Raw genomic sequence first — 21,775 nt, forward strand, 5'->3', positions numbered from 1 at the left:
CCTTAAGTCCAAAGGAAGATCATCTGCTTCCAGACCACAGTTGACCAAGAGTAATTAAAACATGGAAAGCAAAAGAGCAGAGAAGAGGTGGCATGGAGGGGGGAGGGAGGGCAGCAGAATACTGTGCTCTGTTTAGTGATATTTGGGTTACCTATTTGCTATGCATTTTAGTGATATATGAGTGAAATGCTGTGTTTAGTTATACCTAGTGTATCTGCTACTTTGGTCAGTGATAGAAGAGGGGGGTGTGTGTTAAGTTAAAAGATACAAGTGTGTGTGGCACCGTGTTTAATAATATTATGCAAGACACTGTGTTTAGTGTTGCACTGAGCTTGTGCTAATCTGTTTGATGACATATGTCTGAACCGTTGGACTCAGTGGTAGGTGTGCTGCTGTGATAGTGGTATATGTGTCACCATATATATGTGTGAGACAGTCTCTTCAGTGATGCCTGGTGTGGGTGGTATACTTTTAGAGAACTGTCTGCTACTGTGTTTACTTATATATGTGTGGGGAATTGTGTTTATTGGTGTGCATGCTGCTGTGTTTAGTGATATATTTGTGCAAAATATATAGAGTGCCTATTTTTGGTAATACTTTATTTAGTGATATATTTGTGAGCTACTGTGCTTGATATGTACTACTGTTTCAGTGGTAGATGTGTGAGACTGTGTGTAGCAGTGCATGGTGTATGGGCTACTATGTTTGACTACATAGAAACAAAATACTGTGCATATATGACTGGTGTTTGCCAGTGTGTTCAGTGATATGTGTGAGCTAATGAATTTATTAGTGCCTGGTATGCTTGCTGTTTTGTTTAGTGATATATGTGAGAGACACTGTTTTAAGGATCACAACTGTGTTTGCTCCTGCATTTAGTAATACTGTTTGAGATACTGTGTTTTGTGAAGATTCATGCTTGTGCTACTCTAGGTAGTGAATTATATGTAAGGACTTGGGTTCAGTGGTGTGTGTGTTAGTATGTTCAGTGATACATGTGTGACACACTGTGTTTCATGATGCTTGTGTATGTGCTACTCTGTTTAGTGTTACATGTGTGAGAGATCATGCTTAGTGGCGTCTAGTATCTTTACTACTATGTTTAGTGATATATGCACGAGACACTGTTTCCAGATAAAATGTAAGTGTTTCAATGTATTTAGTAATATTTGTATAAAACACATTGTTTGGTGGTGCCTGGTGTGTGTGCTTTTGTGGTTACTGATCAGTGAGTGTGTTAGTGGTCTGTGATATCTTTTTACTGTATTTAAGAATATATGTGTATTACATTGCGTTTAATTGTGAGGTATTTGAGACTGTGTTCAGGTATTTTATGTGTGAAACACTTGGTTTGTGTTATGTGAAGCATATTATAATGCATTTAATGTGTGTGCAGTAGAAATTTTTATTAGCATGTATGTGAGACACCTGGCTTAAAGGTATGTGGTGTACATGATAATGTATTTAGTGATGTGTGTTTGAGGTAGTATATTTTTTAATATTGATTAGGTAGTATTGGTTGATGATGTTGTTGAGTAACTATCTTTGATGATTTGCTATCAAGTTTTTTCATCAATTATTGATAGAGCATTGTTGAAGTCTCCAAATATGATCATGGATTTGTCTATTTCTCTTTCCAGTTTTTAGTTTTTATTTCATATATTTTGCAGCTATATTGTTTGATACACACATTTAAGGTTGATGATGTCTTCTTGAGGATTGACCTCTTGTATCATCATATGGTAATGGTAAGTTTCATTGGTAACATGGTAATTTCTCAGGTAATTTTCTTTGCTCTGTAGTCTAATTTAGCTGATGTTAATATAACCATGCTTGCTTTTTGTTATTAATGTTTACATGACATATCTTTTTTCCATCCTGTAGTGAGTTGAATGGTGTTCCCCAAAATGATATACCCATGACCTAAAAGCTGAATGTGACCATATTTGGAAAAAGAGTCTTTGCAGACGTAATGAAGTTAAGGGTATTGAGATGAGGTCATCCTAAATTTTGTGGATGTACCCTAAATCAAATGACAAGTGTCTTTATATCAGACAGAAGAGAAAAAGGAGAAGGACATGTGAAGACAGAGATTAGAGGTATGTCCCCTCAAACCAGGGAATACCTGGAGCCATTAGAAGCTAGAAGAAGCAAGGCAGGATTCTTCTCTAGAGACTTAGGAGAGAGAAGAGTCCTCCCAATATCTGGATTTCAGATTTCTGGCCTCCAAAATGATAAGTCAATAAATTTCTTCTTTTAAGCTACCCAGTTTATTGGAACTTATTACAGCAGCTGTAGGAATCTAATATGTGTCCTTCTACATTCAACTTGCCTGTACCTTTATATTTGAAGTAAGTTTCTTGTAGACATCAAGACATCACATAGGTGGGCCATTTTTTTTTCCAGTTCCCACTTTAATCTCTGTATCTTAATTGTTGTATTTAGACCATTTACATATAAGGTAATCATTAATAGGTTGGGGTTTAAATCTTTTTTTTGTTTTCTCTTTGTTCTTTTTTATATTTATCCTTTTTCTTTTTAGTTACTTCACCTGAGTTTCTTGTATATATTTAGCACTACACTTATTTTATATACAGTGCTTTTGTAGAGCTACTTTAGTAGTTGCTTGGGTTTATATTATATATCTATAACTTATCAAAGTATATTTATGTCATCTTTTAACAGTTCAAGTGAAGTACAGAAACTCTACCTCGTTTTACATCCCTTAACTTCTCTGTTTATAGTATAATTGTGTTAAATATTTCTTCTTTATATATTTAGAAATATATCTGACAGGTATTATATTTTTCCTTTATTATCAAACATAAATTAGAAAGCCCAAATGCAAAAGAAATTCTATTGTTTTTATCCATGTTTTTGTCATGTCCCTTATTCCTTGATGATGTTCCAAGATTCCTTTTTTTATTGCTTTCTTTCAGTGTAGATAACTTCCTTTAGCCATTCTTTCAGAGTAAGCCTACTAATAACTAATTCCCTTAGTTTTCCTTCATCTGATCATATGCTTCTCTCCCTCTTCCTAAATGTTACTTTTGCTGGTTATAGGATACTGAGTTGACAGGGTTTTTTTTTTTTTTTTCAACATTTGAAAAATGTTTAGCATTTGTTTTTTGATGATAAATCTACCATTAGAAATCTTTGTTTTTTCTTATATGTAAAGTATTTTTCTCTGACTGAATCAAGATTTTTTTTTGTTTTGTTTTTAGTTTTCAAAAGCTTGACTATAATGTACCTTGGTGTGAATTTATTTGGGTTTCTTCTCTTTGGGGTTCACTCGGCTTTCTGAATCTGTATTTATGACTTGCCAAATTAAGGAAAATTTCAACCATTATTTATTTGAGTACTTTTCCAATGCTTCTCTCTTTGTCCTCTCCTTCAGGACTTTGATGCCATAAATGTTAGATCTTTTGTTACACAAATCTGGGAGGCTTTGTTTTTTTTCCTCCTCTTTTCACTCCATTTTTTTTTCAAATTGAGTAATTTCTTTCATTCTATCTTTCATTCATGGATTTTGTGTGTTCTTCTTTTATTCTTCTGCTGAGACCATCCATTGAGATTTTTATTTTAGATGTTCAGAGCAGAGCTTTGGAACCTGCCTTCTCAGAGCAGAACTCCTAGTCTTAAAGATCCACTTCTGGGTTAACTGTGGTAATGTTGTGACTTAACATCAGTTAGGATCCAGACAGATTTTCTGCGGCATTATCCAATGTCCACATAGGGCCTTTTCAAACCCAGTACTAATACATCTTTCCCTTCCACTCCTTTCATATGAACCAACATCCTTGACACTAAGTTAAACCAATAATTGATCCCTGAATTGACTTGAGTCCACTGGTTCTAACAACATTGATAAAATGAGAATCTCTGAATAAGGCAGAAGAAAGATGAGGAATATCAGAAAATATAGCTTCATCAGAACTAGCAAGCCATTTTATGGAGGATGTCAAAAGATAAGTCAGGAATGGTGACTAATAGTAGGTATTTTATCAGGACTTGACAGAGAAATTGGCATTTTAGGAAGATATAAAACACTATTTCTGATATGCCTACTTACATCTGCGGAGGAAATTTGAACACAGAATGTTACAGACTCAGTATTAATTTCACATTGGAACCACATCTTTCTTCTGAGATGATCACCAGATAGTTTACAAATCTGAAATTTCCCAATGGACAGCAATTCTTATAAAATCCTTTCTCCACAGGTCAACAGTGACAAAAATAACCTTCTTCTTCCAAATGGAGGGTATATATATCTAGATAGAAAGTTAGACAGATAGATAATAGATTGACAGATAGACAGATTTCATATATCTATGTATGAAAATAAAAATAAGAAATCCAGTTTTCTCCTATTTACTCAGTTATGGCATTTGCTTAGAGTGCATGTAATTTATCTACTCAATAAATGATGCATTTGACACCTTCCAGGCAGGGTCATTTTTCAGCTGTCTTGTCTAATAATTTCTAATTTTTGATCTGCTTCTGTGTGTTCAGAGCTCTAACTGGTCAAGTTAATGCTGTTCTGGGTCATTTATTTACAAAACAAGCCCTGTTCATAGATTAATCATTTAGTTACCTGAGACCATTGATCTCTCCACTAGTTTATAGATTTCAGTGCTACACTAAGATCTTTTCCTTCTTTGCTGTTGGTATCTCCCTCCCAGACAATTCTTTCTCCTTTTAGTTTCTTACTTTCACAATATTTATTATATCTCTTCCTCTCTTCACATTCAGATAAAACAATCCTTCCTTTAGGTATCTTCTTCCTTTCCTAGGACCTACCTTAGAACAAGAGATGTCAAAATCTATTCTAATTTCAAATAAAAGAAAGAGTTAAGTGAATCTAAATTCTATTTTAAAACTACATTAACATTTTTAGAAATACATGTGGATTTAGAGAGGGACCATAAAGAAAAGTGGTAAAGGAAGGATGGTGCTTACTTATACTTCCTGGGGACATAATGGATCAGCCCTTTGCTAGCAACTTTACTTACATTATTTTATTTAATTTTAATAGGAAATTGGGTTAAAATGTGGAAACAGAGGTTCAAAGTCCTTATTTATTCTCTCCCAAAACATACTGTTAGTAAAACTGGTATGATAATGGCTACTAGAATTAAATATAAACAATTAAGTTTCCAGCACCCTGATAACATGCATAATATTGGTTAAAACACTATTTCACTTCTTTGGGCCTTATTTTCCTCAGCTATAAAATCAGAATTGAATATGACATGACTTCCTTCTCAGTAGTGCTTTAAGTATAATGAGATGCATATATTTTATCTCAATTTTGGATAGTTTCCCAAAAGGATGAGCATAAAGTAATATAGGAAACATTCTCATATTAAAAAAGTATGGGCTTGACATACCAAGCAAGATTTGCAAAAAAGGTAACAAAAGACAGGGTTGTTGTTGTTTTTTTTTTTTTTATAACCCTTAGTTCTATATTCATCTCATAGAATTGTTGAAGGAACTTAGAACAAGGATATATTTGGGAAAATTTGCAATGCTGTGGCATAATATCCCCTCCTCTAGGAAATGGGAATGGGCACTTTTCTCTTCCATCAAAGTCAAGGTGAAAACCTTCAGTGGAACACACTAGACCTTGAGCTGTGAACCCTGAAGTCCCCAGGACTGAGGGACACTAAATATGAAGGACTATTCCTGGCTACCTGCACTTGTGGCAGCATAAAAAAAAAAAAGATCTCCACTGGGAACTGATGACATTCCTGGAGTTTATTGGAGAAAAAGATAGAAAATCTTTGAGCCAAACATTCTTTAGGTTTGCTGAAGCTAACCTAAATACATTGTCCAAAAGAGGTTCCTGTAATGAATCCAATAGAGAGTTAAGGAGAAAAACTACTGCTTGAAAAACTATGTGTGAGTTTTCAGGCCCAACCATAGGCAATTACAAAGGCTTTACCTGGAAGGACTCACAGAGGAAAGCTGGCCTCCCCATACCAGATTTGGTGCACATCTGGTATGTTATGGTCTCTGAAAGGAGTTGCAGTAAAGGACTCAGGCTCCTGGCCAGGTCTGCTTTTATGCATATTTGGTTCACATGTCTCTTTATCTGATAGTCTTCCTACTGCTGGGCCTTCCTCAGATGCCTAGGCTGAGATCTTACAGCAGGTGGAGATGGTGATACTCAAAAAAACTCAAAGATCCTTTTTCCTCACTCTGACACTATATTCAGTACTTTCCTGTTAGCTCTTCCTTCCCACCACCTCACAGGGTTAGATCGTAAGTAAAACAGTAATAGCCTAGCCAGTTAAAGAGAGTGATTAAGTGAAAATCAAACCAAAAAATATGGCTTAACAAAGGCTCTTCAAAATCCAAATGTGAGGTTCTAAGCCCTTGCAATTATGTATTATAGTAGTGACTGCTGTACTTTCCCCCCTTATTCATAGAAGGAGCTCATAATGGTGACTATTCTTTAAAAATAAAGCAATAACAATGTGAATAATAATAATACTTATTTTAAAAAATATGAAATATTCATTTCATATTTGGCAAGTGATACAAGTCCTTGATAATCAGTGAAAAGATAAACATGTTATGCCATAGGAATACAGAAAAGGAGCAACTAACCAGTCTTTTAGTGAAGAAGAATATGCAAAGTGCATTTTTAGCCTTAAAAAGGTGATGTAAAATTTATAGAAGTCAGCTAGGGGTGAAAAAAAAAGGGCATTCCAGGCAGGAATACAGCATAGATAAATGCTAAGCTACGACATAACAAATTGGGAGCTAAAGATCATAATGGAATGGCTAGAGCCACATTCAAAAATATGTATTGAAGAGAAATGGAGACATGACTATTTTGAGCTTAGGACTTTATCCTGAAACTCACCAATCAACAAAGAAACCAAGTGAGAAATGCATTTGAGAGATAATGTTCTGAAAATGGAGAAAAGAGCCCAGACAGGGATGAAAAAGGAGACAGGGACACCAATGGAAATCCAAATTTTCCATTTCTCCTTGCTCATTCTATTCATTTGGAAAGGGAGGCACAAAATTTCTTGTACTTCTGTACTTTGGTTATATAATTCTCCAATTGCAAGTTCTTTAAAAAAATTTTTTTTTAATTTATTTATTCATGAGAGACACACAGAGAGAGAGGCAGAGACATAGGCAGAGGAAGAAACAGGCTCTATGCAGGGAACCCAATGTAGGACTCCATCCCGGGACTCCAGAATCATGCCCTGAGCCAAAGGCAGATGCTTAACCACTGAGCTGCCCGAGCATCCCTCCAATTGAAAGTTCTTGCCACTGGGCCATACAACTATTTTTTTTTTTTTCCTTTTCTTTTCGATGCTCTGCCCCATGTTGGCACACATGCATACTCACAAATGTGTACCCACAGACATTTATTACAAAAGTTATTTTGTGTTAGGGCCTTGCAGGTTTCTCACCTTCCTTTCTTAAAAGGAAGGTGAGAATAAAATAATATTCTAATAATCTAGTTTCAGGCTTTGCACGTAGTAGGTGTTCTGCAATTGTAGACTATTGATGGTGAAGATGAAAGAGAAAGCTAAAAGTGAAACAGTAGAAAAAGGAAAAAACATAAAAAGCAAAGAAAATAATTGAAACACATCTCTTATTTCACTTGATTGAATCTAAAGGTCCCATTCATCTACACTTCCATTCCAGGTCCTTCCATAACTTAAGTGTGGCTGAGGTCTATGACACATAGTCCCTGTCATCATCTAAGTCATATTGCCTGGAACTCTACCATGGGAATTCTTCACACTTCACCTTACTAAGTAGAAATCCATGGAGATATGTACTAGTACAAAGATGGGCTCTGCATTTGGAATGTTTTATCTCATGTATCTCCCTCTATCTCTGGATAGCTAAATAAAGCAATGGAATATAGGTTTCTAAACCAAATCTAGAGTGACATTTTTAACATAGTATGTGAGACAGAACCACCTGGACAAATCTCCAATTATTATGGCCTATTTCCCCACTAAATTCAGCACTCAGTAAAGAAAGCTTCAAGAACATGACCTGTCTTGGGAAGAAACTCCATTTACATATGCACACACGCACACTTACAAATACCACATTTTATTTATTTAGCTGCCTTTTATGTGCTACATATTTGCATATATTGAGCATTATGGCACATATTAATCTCAAGCTCCTTCCTGAGCTCACACCTTAGCTGCTTCTAAACCAAGATCCAAATACGTCTAGAGAACTATAGGGGAAGACTGCCACTGTGCCTACTGTTTTGATAAACTCTTGTTGTTAAAGTTTGAAATGAAATCAATGTATCACACTTTAAAAAGAATGGCGATTTTAAATACAGGGTTTTGTCTTAGAGTATAATCAATCCCACAGATACATAGGAGATTCCTACAGCAGGATGATTTAATCCATAAACTCAAAAAATGAGTACTGATCATTTACGTAGGCCAGGCCCTCTGCTAGGTTCTGAAGAGATACTGAAGAAAAATGTTGACAAGTCTAACAATTCTGATTTTAAGAGCTATGGGGAAACTTTAGCATGGAACGTGAAGTCCTCAAGAAATTAGTAAGTTAAAGGAGTGTTTTCCAATAAATTCTGTAAAGCCTGAAATCATAAGATACCAACTGAAGTTCTGATGACAACAGTAACCCTCAAAATAATATTAATGTGGCTGAGGACTCCGTGCTGGACGAAGGCATAATGCTACCACTCCTCATGTCCTCAACTTTTGTATACAGTGTCTGTGGCCTTTATTATTATCATCTTTGGGATGAAAAATAAACCTCAGTGGCAGAGGTGACATGGATACATCTAAGCAAGAGCACAGGGTGACTTCAGTGGCTTTGGATATACATCTTCCATTTTTTTTATGATACAATTACAGTCTAGGAAATTTCCCCACAGGGGGACAAAGAGAAAACAGCAGTTTCTTCCTAGTTTAAGTAAGAAGACTGATCCTTAGTGTGCATGGAAATCATCCCCTGCAATGTGTCCTTCTCTTAGAAGAAACTTGAGTTCATCTGATTCTGGCAAAGTTCATGGAACAAGTGGGTGTGGCCAGAGAGTAACCATTTATTATGTGGCCAGGAAAGCAGAAATTTATAATATTGCTTATATTTTCTTTGGTCAAGACTTTTTCTTTGTGATTTCAAATTGGCTTCCATTTCATGTTGGAGGGAAGGGAGAGAAAGAATTTAAGCTAGTGCATTCCCAAGATTGATAATGGTGCTGGTAGCTTGAAGAATATTCCTGAAATTTCTTGATATATTAGAAGAGAAGGAATTAGGAAGGTTAAGGAAGTCTGCAGAGGTTACCTCAAGTTCAACAGTCCCAGCCTTCCCACTGGCAAACTCCAGCTCCTGAGACATGGCTGTAGCCAGATGTTATAAAACCACAACAGTGTGTCAGAGTAGACAGGTGAGATACACATCCTTATTCACACACCACTCACAGATTGACATTCACCCTAAGGTCAATGATTTTATAAGGTAGCCTGTAAACAGACAGTCGAGTAGCTGAGACTCCCATAGCTAGAATAAGGAGTAGTTAAGAGACATTTATGTCCCAGGCATCCCGAGGCACAACAATAATGTTAAACAGAGATTTAGTTCTATTGCAGTGAATTCACAGTGTCAATCAGCCAAGGATTAGAGGTGTTTTTCCCAGAGAGATACAGGAACAATGCAAGTATCAAATATATCAGGTGACTAACAGGCAGTGTAGCATCATGAAAACAAGCTTCAACTCTAGAACTAGAAGTCCAAAGCCCAAATTCTGGCTTGGTACAGATACCAGCGTGGACTCTAAATAATTCCAGCAGGAATCAGGAGGGGCCCAAGGACAGTGTTCTCTTCAAAGTGCCAGGCACATATGCTTGCTCGGCCTCAGCATAATCTATCACTTGCTATTATGTAAATGCAATCCCAAGTAGCAATTTGTGAACCAGACCTATAATTCTGTGTGATTCAGGTGCTATGGCTGGATCCATCCCTAGCTTTTAATCTGTACATTTTATTCACTAGAAGGTGGCATGATTGGATTTTCAATTCTGTTACTGTGAGTTTTTCTATTAGTAGGCCAAATGTATTTCATGCCATTGCCCTCAGTGATTTCCCACTAAAATACAGACTACAAATATTTCAATCGAGTTGCAATTAATAGATCATACTCTAACCCTTTCCTTAAAACTGGGACTAGTATATATAAGTTTTCATACCATTATTAAAATACAGTATAACAATTTGGAAATTATTCAGTGAAATTTGGGTAATGGATTGATTATTCTTAGAGAGTTTCTTCCCCAAGTTGCTATGTGACCTTGCCTTGAAGGAAATCAGTCAGATATTTTGACATTTTTAAACCTGTGTCCAAGATGACCACAATAATAAGAAAGTATTTAATAAATTACTTTGTTTTAATGATAAAATCAACTTATCCGAAGGCTTTCATATAAATTTTGTGGCTTACTGATGCCAAAAGCATGTAAATGAACTGACTAGACCCTTGGGATCTAGAAATATGCATACTCCCTTTAAAGATACCTCTCAGAGTAATATTTTTGATACTTAAAGTTATAAACTTGGACCTCCAACCATCCCATCCTCATCTCTCTGGAGCTCAACAAGCCCTGAAGTGATCCTTTAAAAGCCCACACATGAGCAGTTCTTGGATTCTTGGTAGGTGTGAATGTCTCAGATGAGAAATATCAGTATAATTATGAGATTAAATAAGATGAGGAAAACAGAATATCTTTGAAGAAGAAATAGTAGATAAGTCAGAATAAGAAAGACAAATATGTGGAATCTAAAAAACCAGACAAATGAATAAACAAAAAGCAGAAGCAGATGTGTAAGTACAGAGACAAACTGATGGTTGCCAGAGAGAAAGAGGATGGGGGGATGGGCATAATGGATGAAGGGGAGTAAGAAATACAGGCTTCCAGGAATGGAATAAATAAGTCATGGGGAGTGCAGCATTGGACATGTAGTCAATAATATTTTAATAGTATTGTATGGTGACAGATGGTAGCTACACTTATGGTGAACTATGTTATATATTGAAAATAATGTAGCACTGTGTTACATTACACTGAAATTTAAAAAAAAATATTAGAAAAGAAATCTTTTTTCTTCATTTTTAAAAATTTTATTTATTTATTCTTGAGAGACACAGAAAGAGAGAGGCAGAGACTTAGAGAAGCAGGCTCCATGCAGGGACCCTGATGTGGGACTCAATCCTGAGACTACAGGATGACACCCTGGGCCAAAGGCAGGTGCTCAACTGCTGAGGCACCCAGCATCCCTCTTTCTTCTTCATTTAAAGAAGGATCATTACTAATATAGGTGCACCTCTGCATACCCCTCCCTATGCTATTAACCACATGCCCCCAGATATAACTAATAATCTGAATTTAATATTCATGATCTCTTACTATTACTGCATGCATACATACGTGCCTGAAATGACACATTGTTTTACTGTTGCCATATGTTCTAGCATTGCTTTACATATTTTAAGACTACATAAAAGGCATGATATAGTTCATATTGTTCATCAACTTGCATTACTCATATAGTGAAGTCATGATGTATCTCCCAACTCTTTCAAGGTTAGGAAACTTACTGCCCAGCTGCTGGGAGTGCAGGGCCTAATAGCTCTCAGCTGTCATACCTCTCTAGAAATTACCCTCTGCTGAAGAGAGTGCCTTCCCTAAATTCACACTCTCCCAAAGCAGCCTGCTCAATAGGGAGTATAAAGACCTAGCCCCTTAAACCCAACTCAAGAACTTTTGAAAGGCCATCTCAATGCCATATCTCCCTATGGAGGGTCAGAAAAGCCTTTTTTGAGAAGAACAGTTAATGTACAACCTGAATCAAACTGTAAGGAAACATCAGACTTTCCCAAATTGACAGATATTGTGCAAGATAACTGGCTTATAGTCTTCAGAAATATTGATGTCATAAAAGACAAAGAAAACCTAATGCAGTGTTCCAAATTAAATAGACTAAAGAGACACAACAACCAGATGAAGCATATAATTGCGGTTTTTCTTTTTGCTATAAGGAAATTATTAGAGTGATTTGTAGTTTGCATAGCACTTACCATAGAACAAGCATTGTTCTAAGTAATTCATATATATATATATGAATATATATATATGAATATATATATACACATATATATTCATTTAATCCTCATGAGAACCATATGAGTTAGGTATGATTATTATGCTTATTTTACAGATAAGGAAATTGAGGCACAGGGAGCTCAAGTAACCTACCTAAATAATGCAGTGAGTGAGAGGCAAAGCTAGCACCAAAAGAGGACACTGCACATGGGCTCACTATTCTTAACCACAGTCTCTACTGCTCATCATAATAAGGTCATCATTTCATACACTTTGATTTGGCAAAGACTAAAAAGCTTATCATCAGCTGATGGTAAAATTGTGACAAAATCGGAAGTCTCATGTTTTACATATTGTTATTTGATTAAAACCAATTTGGAAAGCAATTTAGCAATGTGTAATAAATTTGAAGATGCAAATACTATAAAAGAACAATTTAAGTGCTTTGCATAAACACAAGGAGACCTGCATAACAATACCAAAAACAACTTTGTCAGTAACACCCTATTGCTCCATCAGTACAACAGGACATAAACTGTTGTTTAATCACATAACGAATCACAGTAAAATCACAACATAGTGTGATAAGAGGGATCCAAAAACTCAATCATATAAAGCACAGGTCACAAAGTTAAAGAAAAACAGTATTTTTTTTTAGCCTGTAATGTTCTCCACAGTATGAAATTAAAAACTATAAAATATTGATGAAAGAATTGCAGAAGACACAAATGAAAAGATATTCCATGCTCATGGATTAGGAGAATTAATATTGTTAAAATGTCTGACTATACAAAGCAATCTACAGATATCAAAAATACCAACAGCATTTTCCATAGAACTAGAACAAATAATACTAAGATTTGTACAGAACCACGAAAGAGGGATCCCTGGGTGGCGCAGCGGTTTGGCGCCTGCCTTTGGCCCATGGCGCGATCCTGGAGACCTGGGATCGAATCCCATGTCAGGCTCCCGGTGCATGGAGCCTGCTTCTCCCTCTGCCTGTGTCTCTGACTCTCTCTCTCTCTCTGTATGACTATCATAAATAAAATTAAAAAAAAAAAAAAAACACGAAAGACCCCAAAGAGTCAAAACAATCTTGAGAAAGAAGAGCAAAGTTGGAAGTATCACAATTACAGGTTTCAAGATATACTACACATTTTTAGTAATCAAAACAGTACGGTACTACAACAAAAATAGACACATAGGTCAGCAGAACAGAAAACAGAGTCCAGAAATCAACCCACAATTATATGGTCATTTAATTTATGTCAAAGAAAGCAAGAATGTAAAATAGGGAAAAGATAGTTTCTAAAATAATTGGTGCTGGGAGAGCTGGACAGACACATGTAAAAGAATGAAACTGAACTGCTTTCTAACACCATTCACAAAAACTCAAAATGGGTTAAAGATCTAAATGGGAGACCTGAAATCATAAAAATCCCAGAAGAAAACATACGTAGTAATTTCTTTGACAATGGCTGTAGCAACATTTTTCCAGATATGCTTCCTAAGACAAGGGAAACAAAAACAAAAATAAATTATTAGGACTTAAAAAAAAAACCCAAAAACATGAAACTACAAGAGTGATCATAATGAAGAAAATCCCAAATCATTGTTTTTTGAAATTCTATAAATTCTATTAGTATTTTCCTTCACACTAAAAATTATTGATAAGGTTTTTGTAAATTTCCAGGAAGAAAGGGCTTTTTAAAATTTTTGATACTAATTTCTAGTTTTATTACACTGTGATTAAAGTATTGTTTATAATATTTCTACCTTATTGACCCTACCAATGATTTCTTTTTTATCTAATAAATGATCAGTTTTTGTAAATATTATGTATACTTGAGAAATCTTGAGATTTCTTGTATCCTCTATTACCTGTGTATAAAATTCAATATAACCATAAGGTTATAAATAATGACTAATACCTGATTCATTATATTTTTTAGGTCTCCTATAGTCTTAGTTAACTTCTCTCATCCCCATGATCTGTGTTTACTAAAGGGAAGCATGTTAGGGGCCCCTGAGTGGCTCAGTGGGTTAAGTGGTGGATTCTTGGTTTCAGCTCAGGTCATTATCTCAGAGTCTCGAGATGGAGCCCCATGTCCTGATCCCTACTCAGTAGGGAGTCTGCTTAAGATTTTCTCTCTCTCTCCCTCTGCCCCTCCTTGCCATACTTTGTCCCATTCTCTCCCCATTTCTCTCTCAAATAGATAAATAAATCTTTTTAAAAATTAAAAATAAATAAATAAAAGGTAGCACATTAGTTTCTTTTTAATGATGTAGTTCTACTCATATCTTCTCACATCACCTGTAGTTTGTTTTGTAAAAGGGTCACTATGCTATTCGATGCATAAACATCCATAACATTGCAAATTGTGGCTTTTAACCTTGAAAGGTATCCCTTATATGTGAGCAAGCTTCTTTTACATTATGCTACATAGGAGCCCAGGACCTAGTTTCTGATGTTTACCGTGCTAATTCACATTTCTTTTTTATTTCTGACATAGAAAGGTGTACACTTCCATTTGGAGCTTAGATAGGTTTTATTAAATTTATTCTTTATATTATAGTACTACTTGGAATATATTTAGAGCAAATGGGGATATTCAATGTAGGACATTCCATAGCTATTTTGATAGGAATTTATCATCTAATCAACTCTTTTTTTCTTGTTTTGGATTCAATAAACATGGGAAATTTCTGGGTGATGGTATTGTTCTATAAGTCCACTCATTTTCAACTCTTTCATAAGAGTTTCCCCAACAATTATATCTACTCTTTAACTCTCTTCTAAACTTTTCCTTTTAGTCCTCTAACTTCTGCACCATGTAGCATTATTGTCTGTTGCATTACTGATGTACCATTCTTGCGTCATTGGTATAATATTTCAGGGAAATTTAATCTTATCTCCCCAATGAGTACCCAGGCTTTTCAACAGCAGATTCCACTCAGAAGCACCTCTGCTAGCAAGCAAAGCTGGAGACTCTCCCAGGGGCTAACAGTTAGCTTGAAGTGTACTCTACTACAAGAATGAATAACAAATGTGGATGCATAGTGGGGAGAGCAAAGTTATAGTGACTTTGAAGGTGTGCCTTGAACATTTTTAGAAGATATTAATTCATTAGGCAGATAAGGGGGCAAAGACATTCTAATGAATGGAAAACTTGTCCAAATGCATAAAGATGTGGAAACACATGGCTAATTCAGATAACGGTGCTTGAGTTCAGTGACTAGAGTACAGTGTGGCAGGACATACCATTCAGCAGTAGAGTCAGCTTTTTATCCTGGTAAGGGGTTAGAGTGTTATTCTAATCATTAGGGATATTTAAGGGACAAAGTGATATGACCACAGTTGGCTTGGGAAAAATAACTGTGCCAATGGTTTGGGAAATAAATCTTAGGAGGTATCTCAAAGAAAAAGGCATCAGTAGAAAAGCTGCCTACTGTGGGGCACCTGGGTAGTTCAGTCAATTAAGCAGCCAACTCAGTTTCAGCTCAGGTCATGATCTCAGGGTTCTGGGATCAAGCCCTGCTTCAAGCCCTCTGACCCTCCTCCTAGTTGGGAATACACTCTCTTTAAAATAAAAAATAAATCTTTAAAAAAAGGGAGGGGGGCTACCTATTGTGGCTAGGGGAGAGCTGCCCAACAACTGAATGAAGATAGTCATAGTAGAACTTGGTGAGAGATCATATTTGTTAGCTGCCATGCATGTAGAATAGCTAAAACTTGGTGTCTAATTTGCTGTCACAGAGAAAGAAGACATAGAGGGTGATGTCAATATTTCTAGCTATAAAAATTTTCTAAGTGAACTAAAAACAGGAGACAAAATGTTTAAGGGACACAGAGCAGGTTTAAGATTCACATTTGCGGTGACATGAGGAAAAAGAAATTCTCTCTCTCTTTTTCTCTGTTGCCTTCCCCCCCCCCCCCAACTTTGCTTTAGCCTCAATATGAAGGGAAACAGTTAAATATCAGGAAAGACCATTGCATTATAAGCTAAGTTTTGTAGGTTTATTCCACTCAGGGATAAATGGAATTTGAAAAATAAAGTTGTCATAAGGTTGAACAGAAGCAAATTAAACTTTCACAAAGGATCTTCTCTTTCACTTTCACTCTCACAATTTTTTCACAGAGGCAGTTAATACTCTAAGCCATAGCATCTTAAGTAAATGAAATGAAGTCAATAATACCAGAGTCTCAGAGGGACAGTGTCCATGGGACAGGATAGGTAATTAATAGTTCAAGTAAGTAAATGGCCAGTATCCAGAAGCAGATTTCATGCAGTACTTATCTCCCAGTCTGAAGATTCTGGAAGGAAATATGGTTAAGATACTCTTAAGCCATTAAATTACATTGTCATTGGAAGCCTGATGCCCTGGGCACTCCCAGAACATATGGCAGAAAAATATCTTGTCTAGAATTTCATTGCCAGCATCAATCCACAGCTTTGAGAGTCACAGCTGCCATGCTGGATGGAGGCCAAGGGCATCTCAGGACTGCCTGTTCTTGTATGAGAGAGATGGAAAGGTTGGGGATTGGTCCCATTAATTTATTTTGATCTTTCAACTGAGACCCTGAATCACAACCACAGCTTAATACTCTGTTTCCCCAGACCTTCTGCTCCATCTTCCTAGTAAAAGTGAAGTGACAGGAGAGACACTGTGACCCAGGGTCAAACATCCATTAGAGGTGTGATGCATGTGGCTTGTCCAGGAAAGCCAAATTTCTTGGTTCTGCTCTCATTTATAATAACTCAGTTTTTAAAAAATCAGGTAATGAATGATAAGTGTGGCAGTTTTGATTTGTTTTAGCCACAGAAGGTACTAGATGGAATATAAACCTTTTTAGGAAGCTATTGAGTGAATAGCAGTTAAGTGAAACTTGAAGGAGTCTTAGCAAAAGATGAAATAAGCAGTTACCTAAAAACATGTAACATGCTTACATGTTTTTAGCACTGAAAGCTGCTCCTTGGGATAAATATTTCATATTTGACCATGAGAGTTGCCTAAAACTCAGCTATTATATTAATCCTTAGTTGGAAATTAAGAAATTACCTCAGTAAAGCCCTTTTGAAGATGAAAATATTATCCTTGTTAGTGGTGTTATTTTATGATGAGCTGGGTTTTTTGTTTTGTTTGTTGTTATTTGATTGTATTCTCATGGGGAAGAGTTTTCCAGACCTTGCCCATAGACTCCTATTCACTGACTACAAGGGATAGAATATTATCAATAAAATTTCAGCCAGTTTGGTTATTTGAATTAATCACTTTTACATAATAGTAAAATAGCACTGAGAGAATGACAAAGGGGCCTCTATATTTTATTAGGGGAATCAGGATGGAGAAGGCAGGATGGAGGGACCAAAGGCCAGAAGCCCTAGCCTGAGAAGACACAGGGACTGGAATGGAGTTATGGTAAGACCAGGAATAACAAGAAAACATAGAATGGGGTGTGAATGTTGTCTTCCATAATGCCTAGCATGTAGTAGATGCAAAACGAGTCAAATTCATGTTCAAACATTGTCTTCCAAATAACATCTGATCTATATATTCCACTACTGATAACTATCATTAAAACATTCCATCTACTTTTGAATATGCAAGCTTCTCTCTGAATTTGCTTGCATTATATGATTTTTCTGATTTATTTTCTACCATTCTGCATTTTTAGTACATTTGAATTTTAGACAATGAAGAAACAATGTGTTTACTGCTTTCTTTTATCTTTCCTTCAGGGACTTAAGTTCGTAGAAGGTTTATAACTTGATGAGAATCAGGCTGAGAATTTCAACCTTAATACTATAAGACATTTCATAATATAAGTAAAATCTTTCTGGATTACTTCCTTGTGTGTTTAGCTTAGTGGATATATTATTTTATTCTGATATTTTATTGTTTTAAAGCACACAGAAATTTAACTGCAATAAATGTGTGCTTGATAAGTGATTGAATAATTAGAAGTATTTCAGACTGGCAGAGCACAAATAAGAAAACAGAAAAAGCTCACTATACTAATCCTGACTACGATTGAAATGAAATGTATGAAATGATAGAGCAACATTTTTGAAAGGAAAGGCAATTAATCTTCTTCATAAATTCTCTATGGCATTTATGCTACTTCTAATTTGGAAAAAAAATATGTCAGATACAAATGTATATGAAAAATTCCATCATATTCATGCTTTAGTTTGGAAAGAATATGGAAAGAACCTGAGATCGTATCAACAAGAAAATTGGTGTACTCACCAAAGTGCAGTTCTTCCCCTTGGATTTTGTAAAAGTATCAGATTTGTGAAGTTACTCAATGTCAAAGAATTGGAAAATCTGTAAATTAAAAATGAGATATCAATCGAGGAGAATGTTTTGTATCCAGAGCCAGATAAAGAAGTGAATCTTGCTTTACGGGGTCACATCTATGCCTCCATTTTTTTCTTTGGTTTAGTTTTCTCCCCTTTATTTCATGAGAAGAAATGATTCAGCACCTTATAGGAAATATTCAAATAAGACAAGGTTTGTTTTTAGGTTACTCGTGACTTGGAGCACAGCCTTCATGGGGATTGAAGTTAGTTCAAAGGTATCACTGTGAACTACATAAAGAAAAGAGAGAGAGCAAGATGGAGTAAGGATCCTGAGATGGAGGGTAGCAAGCCACTGGTTTGGGTCTGGCACAATGCCTAACGTGTATTAGGAGTGCAGCAAATTTGAGGTGAATAAATGAATGGTTGAATAAAACATGAGTGGACTATTTAATTATGGAAATGCTACAGATAATTTGGCTTCCAAGTTTTCAGTGTTTTTTATTGTTTTTGTTGAACAAATTCTAAACAAATTCTAAGTTCTATTTTGAACTTTATATATCACAAATACTATATAACCACAGGTAAGAAATGGCATTTATGTAATCCTTCTCCAGAAAATCCAAGATCTGATATGTTCTGTCATTAGTGCTACCCTGTCATAGACTTTATTTTCTGATTTATGAAATAAAAATTCACAACCTAACCCATCAGTTACCATAAATCACATTTGCCAAAGAGTACCTATCTATTATGTTTCCCTTGAGACATATGGATTTTTATTTTGTTCCTTAAATTCATAGCTTCATGGATGATGTGTACTATAAGATAGACTGTGACCTTAGGAAGCATTTTCTAGGACTGCAATCTTAAACTATCTTAAAAGAATAAGAATTCAGAAAAAAAAAATCCTCAAACTAAACTCCGAAGTAACTTTAAACAATGAAATCAAAATAATTCATCAAAGGTGAACTTCTAGGGGTTCCTGGGTGATGCAGTCAGTTGAATGTCTGACTCTTGGTTTCAGCTCAGGTCTGACCTCAGGGTTGTTAGAACCCCATGTCATTCTTTCTTCCCCTCCCTCTTGCTCTCTCTCTCTCTCTACAATAAATTAATTAATCTTTAAAAGAAAAAAAAAAACACAAAGGTGAACTTCCTAAAGTTCATTTTGTGATAGCTGTTTGGCATTTTCCTTTCGCTTTATCTTCACTAGTAGTTTAAATTTTTTTCTAAAAAAGAACATCTAACGTGTATGTGCCTGTATGTTTTAATGAAATGAGGACATCTTAAACATTTGGAATGTTCATATCACCATGAGTCATAATGGTTCAGGTTGTATGATGCTGTTTGTGCTACCAATTTTACTTTTGTTTCATTCAAGTGTTCAATTAAAATATAACTTCTTTGTATCAATTTTTTTTCTTTCTTTCTTTTTTTTTTTCTTTGTATCAATTTTATTGATTTGCTGTTTCCCATAAGGCTCCCACCCCCCATTGAGAAGTGGTAGGAGGGAAGACTAGATCTTGTTTCTTTGAAACTCAGATAAATGTTTCAAGTGAAAGTTCAGTCTTCAGTGTTCCCTATGTTCTTACTGAAGGGCCTGGTTGTTCAGTCTGAAAAAGTCTAAGGAGTCTACTTGGCTAGTCGTAGTTCACATGTTCTCTTCACCCCAATCCAATGTGGATAAGGAAGCAGAATACCTAGGTATATGGAATGGTCCACTAGCATCTCATGAACAGTATAGGAGAAGAAACATTTCCCAGAAGACCAAAAAAAAAAAAAAATTAGTAGTAATTTGAGGATTTATTTTTTAATTTTATTTTTTAATAATTTGAGGACTTAATATATACACACAAAAAATGGAATGTGTAAAGAGGATTTGATAAAAATGGGTAGAAGGCAAGTGGAGACACAGACTTACTTATACTCTTAGGGCTTGGATGGAAGGAGTTGGAAGGGTTGTACTGACCTCCCGCTCTTGGGAAATCATCACTGAGCAGATAGTACTGAACTGGAGATTTTTTGTTGGTTTTTGTTGTTGTTGTTGTTGTTGTTGTTTAAGATTTACTTATTCATGAAACACAGAGAGAGAGAAGCAGAGACACAGGCAGAGGGAGACGCAGGCTCCATGCAGGAAGCCCGATGTGAGACTGGATCCCAGGACCCCAGGATCATGCCCTGAGCCAAAGGCAGGCGCTCAACCATTGAGCCACCCAGGCGTCTCACTGAACTGGTTTTTAAATAGCAACAACAAAAGGGGCAGGGAAGGAAGGAAGAAATGAACAAAAATAAAGAAAAAATAGTAAAGAAAAAGAAAAGAGAGGGAGGGAAGGAGGAAAAAGAAAGTAAGAAAAAAAAAGGAAGAAAGGTAAAGAAGACAAGAGGAAAAGCCTGGGCAGTAATATCAGCTCTACAAACATTCTTGAAATTTGTGAGCTTGTGTGTGGATGTTTTCCACACTCCCATTTTATGAGGTTCAACTTCATCCTCAAGATAGTTATTCATTCCGATAGGCTGGTTTCTGGATGCATAATACCTCGGTCCCCCAAAGAAGCTAGCTCCAATCCAGTCTCTCTCTTGAAGTCACAGTCCCAAATAGAACCATCATTTACTCCACCCCTGCCCTCGCCAATCAGAGCCATTTTTTCCTGATGTGTTTGCCAAAACTTTATTTAGTAAGGAAACAAAGTCATCAACTATTTTGATTTACTGTGTAAATTGTCTAGTTTCTTTTAATCCTTTTAGCATACCTGTCTTTCAAAAGAGGGTAAAGAGTAATAGACTAAAGAAGAAAGCTCTTAGAAGATTAATGTGTAGAGGCTTAAACCTTGTAAAAACTAGTAATTCTTTCCCCAATTTTAGCTGTACATATAATTTCCTACACTAAAGTCTCATAATTAGAAAATGACTAGTGTTAAAATAATGTTTTACATATATGCTGGGAAGGTTAAGTAGGATGAGTAAAACTCATTTATGCTTTTTAATGTAAATTAGTTCATTTTCTTTAGCTTTTTGACTTGGGGAATTAGTAGCCCAGTCTTATCAATCTGTTTTCACATGACCTGGTTTCCAGATACTTTCTGCACCTTTGCTGTATGTATAGTGCATTGTGTTTCAAAATATCTTCCTTTTTTAAAGATTTTATTTAAATTCAAACCTTCCAACATATAGTATATTATTAGTTTCAGGAGTAGAATGTAGTGATTCACTAATTGCAATAACATCCAGTGCTCATTACATCATATGCCATCCTTAATGCACATCATCCAATTACCCCCACCCACCTCCCCTCCAGCAACCCTCAGTTTTTGTTCCCTATAGTTAAGAGTCTCTTATGGTTCATTTATT

General features: G+C 35.8%; 1 long non-coding RNA gene across 2 annotated transcripts; it reads left to right on the forward strand.

Annotated features, from left to right (window-relative positions):
- LOC144324644 (uncharacterized) lies at nucleotides 1–18,846 on the forward strand. Of its 2 annotated transcripts, none has more exons than XR_013390079.1 (4): nucleotides 1–87; nucleotides 1,641–1,748; nucleotides 17,460–17,546; nucleotides 18,654–18,846. It is a non-coding gene; the product is annotated as an uncharacterized LOC144324644 (long non-coding RNA). The 2 variants fall into 2 exon arrangements; XR_013390078.1 differs by having other exon boundaries at nucleotides 2–87; nucleotides 1,671–1,748.
- Nucleotides 18,847–21,775: the final 2,929 nt, after the last annotated feature.

Source organism: Canis aureus, chromosome 12 (genome assembly GCF_053574225.1).
Source record: "Canis aureus isolate CA01 chromosome 12, VMU_Caureus_v.1.0, whole genome shotgun sequence".
In the NCBI taxonomy this organism is placed as follows: Eukaryota; Metazoa; Chordata; class Mammalia; order Carnivora; family Canidae; genus Canis; species Canis aureus.